The 12605-nt window shown below is 55.1% G+C and overlaps 3 non-coding genes across 3 annotated transcripts; 2 read left to right on the forward strand and 1 right to left on the reverse strand.

Moving 5' to 3' along the window:
• The first annotated feature begins 1235 nt into the window (after positions 1-1235).
• On the forward strand, positions 1236-1429 carry LOC130841137 (U2 spliceosomal RNA). Its single transcript, XR_009050175.1, has one exon. It is a non-coding gene; the product is annotated as a U2 spliceosomal RNA (small nuclear RNA).
• Positions 1430-6281: 4852 nt separating this feature from the next.
• Positions 6282-6472, forward strand: LOC130841115 (U2 spliceosomal RNA). The gene has a single exon (XR_009050156.1). It is a non-coding gene; the product is annotated as a U2 spliceosomal RNA (small nuclear RNA).
• A 1632-nt stretch (positions 6473-8104) lies between these two features.
• Positions 8105-8295, reverse strand: LOC130841135 (U2 spliceosomal RNA). The gene has a single exon (XR_009050173.1). It is a non-coding gene; the product is annotated as a U2 spliceosomal RNA (small nuclear RNA).
• Between the last annotated feature and the right edge of the window lie 4310 nt (positions 8296-12605).

The following is a 12605-nucleotide window of genomic DNA, read 5'->3' on the forward strand; positions in this document are numbered from 1 at the left end:
CCCTAGTGGTTGCTCGTTGAGGACTGACTCCTGACGGGCATGTCCAGAGAGGGCCTCAGAGCTAATGTGTCAGGAAGGTTATCACGGTTCCCTGAGAAAGACTGAAACAGAGATCGTCCCCTTCCCCACGGGAGAGGAGCAAAAGCCAGGCCGGCAGAGAGTCACAGAGCCAGGAGCCAAGGCAGGGTCAGGCGGGCACGTGAGCCCAGAGGCCGCCCACCCTTATGGAAACCATGGTTCCATGGGCCTGGCGCCAGCAAACCCCTGTGTGTGTGTGTGTGCGCGCGCGCGCGCGCGCGCCAGGGGCCACCCTCCTCCCCTCCCAGGTGGACTTCCTGTTCTCACGGCTTCCCTCTTGTAGACTCCATCCGTTGGCCGGGCCTGTGCTCCGGACGCCGTGGGTGTCTTGGGACAGGGTGATCATCAGCCCCGCAGGTCAACTGCCTACTAGCTGTGTGACGCCGGGCAGGCTTCTCAGCCTCTCTGGTCTCAGTGATTAGGACTGCGCAATGGGGATGATAAGAGCGTCAACTCGCTCGAGGGTCTCCAGGCTCCAAGAGGGTTCAAATATGCCAAAGAACGCAGGGCAGTGCCCGGCACGTGGCTGTCGTGCGATCGGGGACCATGCCCCTCGGGCTTGGCGAGGGCCGACGGTGCTCGTCGCACAGTCCCTACAGCTCTCTAGCGGCTTTGCGGAGACCGGAGGAAAGAAGCGAGCGGCCGCCTGGCCATCCCGGGGTCTCAGGTAAGGAGGCTGGGGAGGCGGGTGGCACGGAGACCGGTGCACAGTCCGGCGGTTGCTGCCCAAGATCCCGGCCCTGCCCGGCCCTGTCTGTGGCACAGCCACGGACCCCGCGGCTCACCTCGGGCTTGGGGAGCACGCGGCCCGCTCTGGTCGCGCAGCTCGGGCCGCCGCGCGCCCGCGCGCCCGCTGCCTTCGGGCGGGAGCGGGCGCCTGGGGTGCGTGGGCGGGGCCTGAGGCCCGCGGTCGCGCGCCCGAGGCGGAGGGGGGCGGGACATGCAAAGAGGCGGCCGTTCTCCGGGGAGGGCTGGGGGCCGGCGAGCACACAGGGATGTGAAAGCTGCCCAGGAATGGGGAGAACAAGTGCAGTGTCACCGGTCTGGGGCGGACCCGGGCTAGTGAGCGAGGAATGTGGCCTGCGGGTTCGGGTGCTCGCCGTGCGTGTAAATGGAGATGAAGGGAGGACGGTGACAGCGCTGGCAGGCCAGGTGGCATCGCTTCTCGGCCTTTTGGCTAAGATCAAGTGTAGTGTCTGTTCTTATCAGTTTAATATCTGATAGGTTTTCTATCCGAGGACAATATATTAAATGGATTTTTGGAGTCAGGGAGTTGGAATCATGGAGCTTGCTCCGACCACTCCACGCATTGATCTGGTATTGCAGTACTTCCAGAAACGGTGCACCCATTTGGGGACAGGATGTGAAGTGACAACGGTTGATTTTTTGGACTTTTCGTCTTTTTTTCTTTTCTTTTTCTTTTTGCTTAAGCGGTAGCCTGTTTCTGTTTTTTCCCCCGCGATTGAGTTGATTTTTTTTTTCTGCCGCTCTTTTCTGGGGTTTGTTTGTTTTTTAGAACTTGTCGCGGAGGAGAGTTTTTCGGTTGGGTCCTATCATGTGGCGTGGATTCCCGTCCCATTATTTTATGTATTGCGTAAGCTGTTCCCCCTGCCTCCTAAGAGTAGCTTGTGCTCAGCGCCGTGGCAATGAGCTTTTCCCTTTTGGGCAGGAAAGTTTTGTCTCTGCGGAAAGCACTGCTCCGAACTCGCCCGCGACGGACCGCGCGGAAAGCCTGCCACGCACTCGCGCGGTCCGCTGCGGCGCCACAGCAGGCGCAGGGCTCCGTCGTGGAGAGTTGAAGGTGTGAGGCACGCGTGCCCCTCGGGTCCTCTGTGCACACGTTCGTGTGTGCAGCCGTCAGGACCAACCTCGTCACGCCCCCGCGCTTCTCTGTCGGCCAACCTCCTCCCCCGATGTCTCCTGAAACTCGGATGTGCCACATATTTGCTGCCGCTTAAGTGTTTCCTCCATAGGCCTGGTTTACTACCTCGTCCTCCGCCCCTGACGTTGACCCCCCCGGCCGACAGTGCGCTGACCATCACTCTCTGGTAGAAATACCACCCAACGCTGAGCACCGCCTCCAATTTAGGAGATTTAAGTCCGGTTCCTTCAGGTGGCCCTAAACTGGCTCAGACAGACCCCTACCTCCCAGAACCAATCACAGGCAAATGAGGTCCTGCCTACAAAGATCTTCCCTGATAGGGAGGGAAAAGGCTCTCTTCTAGACGCGGTGGGGGTGGCGGTGTCCGAGGCTCGTGGAAATCGTACCTGTGTCCCGGCACCACCGTCCAGCAATTGCACTGGCACCTCTCGGGCGGGGCCGGAGGCTCGGTGTGCGTCCAAGCTCTCCAGGTGTTTCCGCTGCACGGTGTGCGTCCGGAAGCGCCGCTTAGAGCGTGTAGTGAACACGCAGTCCGCAGGCCCACTTGTTCTGACACGTTGACTTTTCCGTGACAGTGAAAGTGTTCGATGCGCTCCCGCCACCCCAGTCCTACATCGGTGTAGGACAGTGCCAGAGCGGTTTCGCGTTTAACACACGGTAGGCACTCTGGACAATGAACGGGTGCGGAAACACCGAATCCGCTGCTTGTGTCACAGACAGGAGGCCACCCAATCTGGCGGGGCGGCCTGTGGACCCCTACTGGAATGTGTTGAGAGCAAGTCCCGCAGCTCCCCTGCTGTGTCGCCCCATCCCCTCACCCAAAATTTGTTTTGCATGTGGAGACTGATGACACCCCCAACCCAGCTACACACACACAGGCACCTAGGAGGTCTGAAAAGATTCACAACTCACATGAGGATGCTCTCCAGGGAGACCAGGGTGGCTCCCCAGCAGATTCAAAAATGGCTCGAGAGCCAGGAAAGGAGGCCAGGTGGTGTTTTGCTGGTGGTGAGCGGAGCCCGGGGGCGGGTGAGGCTGTCCTCATCAGCTTGCCCACATGGCGGGTGAGAGGGGAAGAGGGAGTGGCGAGGTTTAAAAGCTCTCAGCAGCCAAACCTCAACATGGAGTCGGACTCTCCATGACACCCTGCAGGCTGCTTTCTCCTCTGGGAAACGGGTGGAAAGCTGCCTTGACGGGCACCGCACAGAGGGTAAGGGGACCTTCTGCGACCCTGCCTTCCACCGGGGACGGTCAACAAACATCCGTCGGGTCGGAGTCTGTCCGCCGACCAACAGCGTCTGGGCTTCTGCAGACAAAGGTTTCCTCCGCGGAACTAACTGCCTTGATCTGATCTGGGAGGGCCCCAGCCAGGGCGGAGGTGGGGCATCCCGGGGGGTGCTGGCTGGCCCACCCAGCCTGGGATATGAATGAGTCTGTGAGGGGCGGGTCATGGGTTTGGGGACGATTACTGTAGGAAAGAGTTCACTGGAAGCAAGTGTTCCCTGGAGCAGTTCTGAGGCCCTCGCAGGGTTTGGGCAGGTGGGCAGCGTGCAGGCCCCCCCCCCACCCTTGCTTTGCTCCTCTGCATTTTTGCTCATGCTCTTGCCTCAGGCTCCAACGTCCAGGTTCCCCCCTCCTGTCAACATGTCCCGCCCCCTCCCCCGCCCCCATGGAAATTCTGACCTGTCCTATAAGCCCTCTTGCGTGTCAGGAAGGCCTTCCTGATTCAGCTGGCTTCCTGTTCTGTCCCACCTTCTCATGTATTGGGTATGTATCTCCTGCTCCGGGTCAGGACTCAGAGCCAAATGGGAGAGGCCTGGCGCCTCAAGGGGGTCACGCCGGGTGGCAGCCGCACCCATGTGTCCCTCTCTCACGGTCCCCTCCTCATCGAACCTGGGCTCCTGGCCATGTGTCCCCTGGGCCGGACACTCTCCGGGGACAGGAGCGGTGTCTGGCCCACGTCTACTCCCAGGACCAAGCACAGGCCCTGATGGGTCGAGTCCCGGGTGTTGCATGACCGTTGGCTAAGTTAGAACCGGTGGGGAAGGCAGCAGGCCCAGGGTCCGGTGGGGTCGCACCCCAGTGCCGACGCTCGCAGCTGTGTCCTCCCGGGCAAACCCATTTCCCCAGGGTAAAGGCAGGAGCTTTTTCACTTGGCCTCCTGGTCGGGCGGAGGGTCGGTCCACTCCATGGTGTCCGTCACTTCCAGAACCAGCATCTGTTTTCATGAGAAGGCTTGTTCCTATAGGTAGGCGACTTGGCCGGGATCGCCTAGGGGGCGGGGCAATTGGATCAAGGTCACCTCTCAGTGTTGGGCTCTGTCTGATTGGTGCACCACCCTCCGGCCGTCTGCATGGAAGGGGCGGGTCAACCCAAAAGGTGGTTAGTTAGTCTGCGTGAGTTCCGCTACATTGTAAACAAAAGTCCAGGCCTATGACCCCCAAATAGGCATGTGATGCAGTTTAGGATGACAGGTGGCATCTCAAATGTGTGGAGGAAAAATTTGCTCATGTACACCGTACTCCAGAGTAAGCACCGCATGGCTCAGCGATTTAGATATTGAGGGAGAAGAAGAACAAGACCTAGAGGAAGATTTAGGAAATTATTTTATAAAGTCCTTTCAACTCAAAGTCTAAAGGACGGGGACTTCCCTGGTGGCGCAGTGCTTAAGACTCCCCGCTCCCAATGCAGGGGGTCCGGGTTCCATCCCTGGTCAGGGAACTAGATGCCACATGCGTGCCATGCCGCAACTAAGAGTTCGCATGCCACACACAGCTAAGGAGCCCGCCTGCCGCAACTAAGTAACTAACTAAAATGTAACCAAATAAATAAATTTAAAAATTTAAACATCTTTAAGATTTTTTAAATTGCAAAATATGATGTGAAGAGAACTCTCCGTGGAACCTTCAAGCAATGGAATCATCACCAAAAGCCAAAGGCAGATATCCAACAGGAGAAAATGTTCACCGCTTCCATTGCGGACAAAGGGCCAGCCTCGTTAATGTGTAAACTGCAGATACAATTTACACTCAGGATAAAGCCCAACCAAGAACCCAGCAGGAAAAGGGCCGAAGACCGCCCCCCCCCCCACCCCCCGCCCGGGAGTTAGTTCACAGAGAGAAAATAAAGGCGTGTCTGAAACAGGAGAGGACGCTCAACCTTATTCACCCCTGAGTAGAAAACTGCAAATCCAAACGACGCTGAGCTACCATTTTCACCTATGAGATCGACGCCTCGCCCCACTCCATCCCCCCCGCCTCCCCCCCCGCCCCCAAAAAGCATTCCCAGGTTTGATGCCACGCGGGGCTTGTTGGCGAGGCTGGGGGAGGGAGGCGCTGCCGGAGAATGCCTGCCCTGCTCTTCCAGGCACTGTCCGGCATCTCCCGAGCGTCAAGGGCTCCGTTGCAGTGAGGGTGGCCGGGACCGCGACGGCCCTGCACCACCGTGAGGGCACAAGGGCACTCGACCGGCCTCCGCAGAGCGCTGTGGCCCGGGGCCGGGCGCGATTCGCAGGCCCCGCAGTCCGTGCCCGTCGACGGGAGCCGGTTCCGCGGGAGTGAGTCACGCGGAGCAGACGGAGATGCCAAGGTACTGATGTGCGACGGGCAGTGTTCCATTCCAACGACTGTCGCCGAGGCCGTCGCGTCTCCGGACGAGCCCCCCAGCCCCAGGGGACCCGAACGGTGGGACAGACGGCGGGCGGGAGAACGCCGACGCGAGCAGAGCGGCCCCGAGCAGGAGGGGCGAGGGGCTGTGGTGGTGGCTGAAGGGCCGCCGTGGTCGTGGCGTGTGTCGGGCACCGGCTACGCGTGGAGGAGCAGGCACTCGTATTCAGTGAACGGTTGTTGAGTGTGCGGCGCGCGCGGGGGGAAGAGCGGTGGACGAAACCAAGCGCTGGGTTTCTGGGGCTCGAGCCGTGACAGCTGCTACCGGGTCAGCGCTTCCTTCGCGGTCTCCGGCAGCCGCCCCTGTCTCGCGTCTCCGGCGGGACGTGCCCGGGCCAGGAGGCCAAGCCGACCTGCTCCCGGCGCGAGGAGGCGGTCCCGAGGGTAGCGTCCGCCCGCGGTAGCCGCGCCTCCTCGGGCGGCAGAAGGCGGAGCATGCAGATTAGAAATGGCCGTTGGGCGCGGGGGTGCCGGGACAATCAAGTACATAGAATTCCTCCGTAGAAAGGTAGAGAACAGAAAGTCTGCACAGGAGTCCGGTGATAGCACTGTGGACAGCGCAAAACGAATCAGACAAGGAACGCGAGTTAGGGCGCTCACCGTGTGTGTAATGGAGATGAAGGCAGGACGGTGACAGCGCTGCGAGGCTTAAGAGTATCGCTTCTCGGCCTTTTGGCTAAGATCAAGTGTAGTATCTGTTCTTATCAGTTTAATATCTGATACGTCCTCTATCCGAGGACAATATATTAAATGGATTTTTGGAGCAGGGAGTTGGAATAGGAGCTTGCTCCGTCCACTCCACGCATCGACCTGGTATTGCAGTACTTCCAGGAACGGTGCACTCCCTCCGGGAGGTTATTCGCGGTAGAAAAAGCAGAGCACCACCATAAGAAGGTTTTTTTTTCTCTTTTTGCGTGAGTTTTTAGAGACCTACTCGCTGCTGTTGGCTTATACGGTCTGCGTTGCGATGGTGCCTGCATTTTCCATCCGATTGCTTTCTGCAGAAAAGGCCGTATTCTGGCTGCTCTCTGGGGAAGTTTGGTTCGTGCTTGCGTTCACAGCACTAAGTAGCGCAGGGTGGTGGGTGTTGCTCTTTTTTTGTCACCGTGTTTAAAAGCTTTTTCTTTGCTTTTCTTCATTCTGTAGCTTGCTGTTCTCCGTTTTCCGTTTGGCTTACTTACCCCCACCCCACATATCCCGGCTTCGTGCGTTTTCCTACTCCTCGTTTCCGAGAGTGAATTCTCAGCAAGGATTTCTGATTCCCTTTTTCCCTAGTGATTGGGGCGCAAATGGAAATAGCACAGCACTCTGCCCGGGGAAAAGGGGTGAGCTCAGGTGCGCGGCAGCTTTACTGATTCACTCGCGCTCATTTCACTCCCCCCCAAAACTCCTCCCAGGAAGTAAGGAAAAGAAAAAAAAAAAAAGCTCGGCTGACCCCTGAGGCACGAGGCAAAACAGCGCATCGGCCGGTTCGTGAGTGTCTCTCCACCTGACTGATCTCAAAAAATACAGGCCAGAGTCGGCCTCGGTGCCTAGGAGGCGCGCGGCCCACTGCCATCTATCTCACCGCCTACGACCACCTTCCTCTGGCCTCTAATGCACTAGGCCTGCCTGTGCACCGGACTGTGACCAGTCCCCCTGGCGTTCGTACGGAGACTCAGCAGCTGTCATACTGCGAGCTGGGCACCTGTGTGGGAGCGGCTGCGGCTCAAGGCGGCTTGGCGCTCACCGTGGCTGGGCTGGGCTGTCACTTGTCCTTCGGGTATGTGCCCTTGCCGGCTCTGTGCGAGGTTGAAGTGCGAGCTGGTGAAGAAACAGCTGGGCTGGGCTCAGGCCAAAGGACCAGAGCTCCGTGGGCATCAGCTTTGTGGCTGGCGTCCTCTCAGGCACAGTGGCGACCCATCCCGACTCCACTCTTAAACGTGGTGAAGCCTCAACGCCAGCTCGCGCTAGGAACTTTGAAAGCTGTGCACCCGGCGGACTCCACTTGGCAGCAGCAGCAGCAGCGAGCAGGACCCGGGGCGAGCCCAAGCTTCCCCGGCAAACGCTTAACACGTTGTCACATCGGCCCCAACCTCTGAGCCCTTCCTGCAAAGGCACGTCCTCTGCCACATAGAATACAATGAGAGCGAAAAGCTAGCTAGCCTTCTCACAAGGAGCAGGAATATTAAGTTTCCTTTTTCCCCACTGCAGGGCCCAGAAATCGGCGGTTTACTTCCGGGGCCCTCTCCCCCCCACATCTCCTCCTCTTCAACACTCTTCAACACTGTTTTCCTCGCTTCTGCCTACAGCCGCGCGCAAGCGCGGCTTAGAAACTTCCCTGACGCACTCTCGACCAGACCAGCAGGCTTGCGAACAAACAAGCACTCAGCCTACTCAGCAGGCCCGCACCAACTGCAAAAAATCTGGTACATAAATCCAGTAACTAGTACTACCGCCATAGAAACTGTTGTTTGTACCATCATAAGTTATACCCCCGAGGGGGTGCACCGTTCCTGGAAGTACTGCAATACCAGGTCGATGCGTGGAGTGGACGGAGCAACCTCCTATTCCAACTCCCTGCTCCAAAAATCCATTTAATATATTGTCCTCGGATAGAGGACGTATCAGATATTAAACTGATAAGAACAGATACTACACTTGATCTTAGCCAAAAGGCCGAGAAGCGATGCCCACACAACCTCTTTCGCCACCACAACCTTCCCCTCCCATGTCTTTCAGCTCACGGTGAGGAAAGTCATCCTCAAACTGAAGGCCCGCCCTTTCCCCTGGACTTCACAGTGTCCTATTGCCACAACTTGTAAGACATACATACTTTCTCAGATTGTTTACCTTACTGGGGGCTTTTCGGCTTTCTCTTCTCCCATGACGCCCCTGGACAAACATATAAGCAATTTGCATGCCCCGCCCACACACGCGCGAGTTCCCTGCTCCCCGTGTGCGCCCTCTCCCGGTGGAACCCAAACCAGCGCGTAGCATTCCGCTCCTTCCGCTTGGTTTCCCTGGAAACGCCCAGAACCGGAAAGACGTAAACGGTTCTACCAGGGTTTTCTTTCCCGCGTTTCTTGTGCTTCTTAAAATGTTTCCGAGCATACAGCTCCGTTGAAAGATTTTTACAGCGGACACCCACCCACCACCTGTCATCATCTTACTGTTGTGTATTGTGTATACGTACACACACGCAGGTGAGTTGGCTATGTTGAAGTAGTAAGGTCAATTTTTAACAGAGTCGTTTCCCAGCGTCCTTTATTGTCACTTCTATAAAGTATTCCCAAGAAGGCTTAAATATAAGGAAAAACAAAACAAAGCAGCTCCTTCTTGTGTGCGGGCCTACTGGGTTCCGGAGAGCAAATGTGCATGTCTGTTTTCCCCTGGATACTGAGACATAAGGGGAGCCCCATCAGCCTGGCTGTGTTTTTCGCCAGCTACCTGCAGCGCAGCGGCCCAGGGGCAGCCCAGAGTGGTTAGGGAGGTGGAGGCTGGCCACGTGAGTGTGACAGCGCGGGCACGGGGCGAGGCAGCTGGGGGGATATACGTGCAGGGAAATTGTCTGGGTCAATGCGAATGCGAGGACATAAGAGGGATGAGGCGTGGCGGTCAAAGGTGTGCCAACAAAACAATGAATCAATCGTCAATCGAAGACAGAAATGGGACGTTTTCTCCGAGCCCACCTGAGGACTATAACGGGGAGACGGTCTTTTTCAGAGCTCTGAGGACTGTTCTGAGGAGGTTGTGTATGTATGTACGTGTGTGCATGTGTGTATACGTGTGTGTATTGCCCCACGCATGGTTTGTGGGATGCAGTCAAGCACACGTCTTGGTAAAAGGTGACGGCTACTCAGAAGGAACGGATATCTTAGTTAATGGTCTCAGTGCTTTCCTCAGTGTGGGAAGCATGCAAGAAACTGGTGCACAAAATGTTCTCCTGAAAATATCTGACTCTCTGAGGGCTGGTTCTGCCAGTTTCCCGGAACACAGAGTGCCTCATCCTGATCTCAGCCCTGAATCCCTTTCAGGGGAGGTGGTACTAGAAGGGAGGGAGGAGGCCCAAATGGGCAGAGGGAAAAAATTTTTGTGTAAATGTTTCTTGTCTTGCCCTAAAATATGAATTTTATTTCATCAGGTGGCAGGTACCAAAGGGTATGGGAGGGAGGGAGGGAGGGAGGCGGAGGGAAGGAAGAAGTTCATTGGAGACTGTGATGCTTGGAGTGCAGGGGGTTAAAGCACTTGGTACGGATTAGATCTAGGGTTGAACTGTTACCAAGCAGGGTTCTTGGCCTTCCCCTGGCAATAGAAATTGACTCGAGGCCAGACAAGAAATTCAGGTGAATCCTTACTGGGGCCCCCGCTGCAGCAGGGGAGAGTGAGAACACAGGACAGGCTCCCTTGCTTGCTCCCTTGCTGGTGGTGGTGGGGCGGGGGGGGGTCAACTTCTTCCTTACATGCGGTGAGGGTAAGGGTGTGTCCTGGGGGGTCGGGCTGTCACCGAGTCCAAGCGAGTCCAAGCTCGCTCTGCTCTCTGCTCGCTGCACGACAGGCCAATGGCTCGGAGATGACGTGTTGAGGCAAGGAATACAACTTTATTCGGAAAGCCGGCAGACCGAGAAGATGGCAGACTCATGTCTGTCAAAAAACCATCTTGCCTGATTAGAATTCAGGCTTCTTTCATTCTGAAACGGGAAGGGGGTGTTGGTTCCTGCAGGCTTCCTGGTGCCAGAATCCTTTGTTCTTGCAGCTGTCTACGTGTTGCGGAAAACCGATCCCACGAGAGACCAAGCATCACACTCAGAGGGTTGGAGAACGCAGGTTTATTGAGCCGCTGGACGCAGACGAGCTAACGCTCCAAAATTCTGGGGCCCCGTTTCCGGGGAGTCTTTTCCTTATGTAGCTATAATTGGTACAGACTGATTGGTTGGTTGGTTTAAACAACACGCTAGTTGAGTCCTCGTTCCAGGGCGATTGTGTGGCTCCACGGCCTTCGTGGCTACGGAGTCCGAGTGGGCCCTAACCTGGGGTTCCGTGGTGACCTCATATGGCTCAGGGCGGTATCTGTCTCTGGGGGACCCGGTCCCTCTCTACGAGTCAGATTCAAGTGGGACTCTATAGCACCCGCCAAAGCTAAGAGGCACTTACGCTCCCCACGGGGACACGGCCCGGTGGGCACTTGAGTGGCCTCCTCTTCGGAGGGGACACCCACCCTTGTGTGTCTTTGTGTCATCGACACGGGGGGAGGGGGGGAATTGGTTACTGATTTGATTTAGCAGTTGTGTCCGTACACATGGCCCTTTTGCCCTAGGGCCCTCCGCCAAAGTTTTCTTAAAATTTTAAGGCTCACTCTCCCCTTCCGTCAGCTGACTCTTTGAGCCGACTGATTGAGAAGTTAGGTCTTCCCCAAAAGACTTGCCCCTTTTGCCAGACAGCTCTGCACCTCTCTCTCTAGGTCCCCTGGGCCAGTCCGTGTGGAGCGGCACACTCTGACGTGGTCTTGTATACTTTTGGATTCTCATCACGAGGCCGCCTTCCTCTGTCAGCTTTCCTTCGTAATCCCGATTCCCCAAGGATTCCAGGCTCTGCCCTTAGGCGAGGAGTACGCATACTGCTCCTCCGCCTGCTCGGTGCCCTCGAGAGGGTCCGTCACCCCAGACCCCCTCCGGAGCCCCACCTGAAGTGAACCCCATTACAAGGGAACGCCTCCTTTCAGTCCCTTCTCTCTGAGAACACTTAATGATCAGGGCCATCTTCAGGGAGGCACGTAATCGTGCTGTCTGGGAATACTGGGCTTTCCAGGTGTGGCGACATCAGCGCTACCTAGGTTATTAGGCCCTAAGACAAGGCCCTTTCCGTGCGCGCCCCTCTCCTTCCTGGTCAAAGAAATAAATTACCCTTGTCAACAAAGGGGAGACAAAGTCATCGTAGGAGGAACTTGCTTGTACCTTTGAGAGGTAAATGTCTTATCTGGTCATCTAAGGAACACTTCTCTCTGCTATCTTTTTGAATGGAGATGAAAAACATTTTAAATAATGTAAAACTTGACTTGTCAAAGATAAATAGAAATCCTAAGTGTCTTTTCTGCAAATAGTAAAAGGGTTTAGCCATCTAGATAGGTGACCTCGATTTGTTCCATCTGCTAGGAGCCAATTTAAATCCAACCCCTTGTGACTGATGGCGTTCATGTTGTACCTGACTCAGTACTGAAATTTTAGAATGAGAATTATGAGGCCTCTGTGTTTGTGTGTTCATATGTATCTATATGTTTGTTGTAGGCGTATGGTATTGCCGAAAGAATTCATAAAAGAGCTCTAATTGGCTTTAAAAAAAATATTAAGCGCTTATAAGTATTCAGAAATAGAAAATAATCTGGCCAGAATGAATTTCAGGTTCCTGACATCTGGGAAATTCAGTACTAAACTGAAAGCTGGTATTGAAGATGGCTTAAGCTTGTTGGTTTGATTACTATAGACATGTTTTAGAGTCATCAACATTAAGTATAATTTTTATATAAATTTTTATTGTGCCTACATGTAATATAAGCTAAATAAGGTCTTGTTGTGTCTGTTACAAATTTGTCAGCATGGAAAGTAACCTGATGTAAAGAAACTTCTGAGGAAAGAAAATGTAAATGAGATAAGAGCTTTTAGATAAACTCTGTCAAGAAGACTTATGCTTTAGGAATATCTACCTAAAATAGTCTCTCCAGATCCTGGTAACTTGAAATTCTGGAGTGGCCCTAAATTAAGTGATGAAAGCTTATTGACCAGCTGGAACATTCCCAAATAAAATAAGATACTGAAACATATATTACTGAACATCGGCTTCCTTTTACAGCGAGACAAAAAGATATTTAGGACTATTGATAAATATGCCTGGTGCCACATTCTGTAAAGAAAGCCAATGTTTTCAGAAAATATCACTGGTATTTATGTTCACCAGTCTACAGAATGCCGTCACAAGGGACAGTTCATGGTGGCTTAAGGAAAGCA

This window comes from Hippopotamus amphibius, chromosome 17 (genome assembly GCF_030028045.1).
Source record: "Hippopotamus amphibius kiboko isolate mHipAmp2 chromosome 17, mHipAmp2.hap2, whole genome shotgun sequence".
In the NCBI taxonomy this organism is placed as follows: Eukaryota; Metazoa; Chordata; class Mammalia; order Artiodactyla; family Hippopotamidae; genus Hippopotamus; species Hippopotamus amphibius.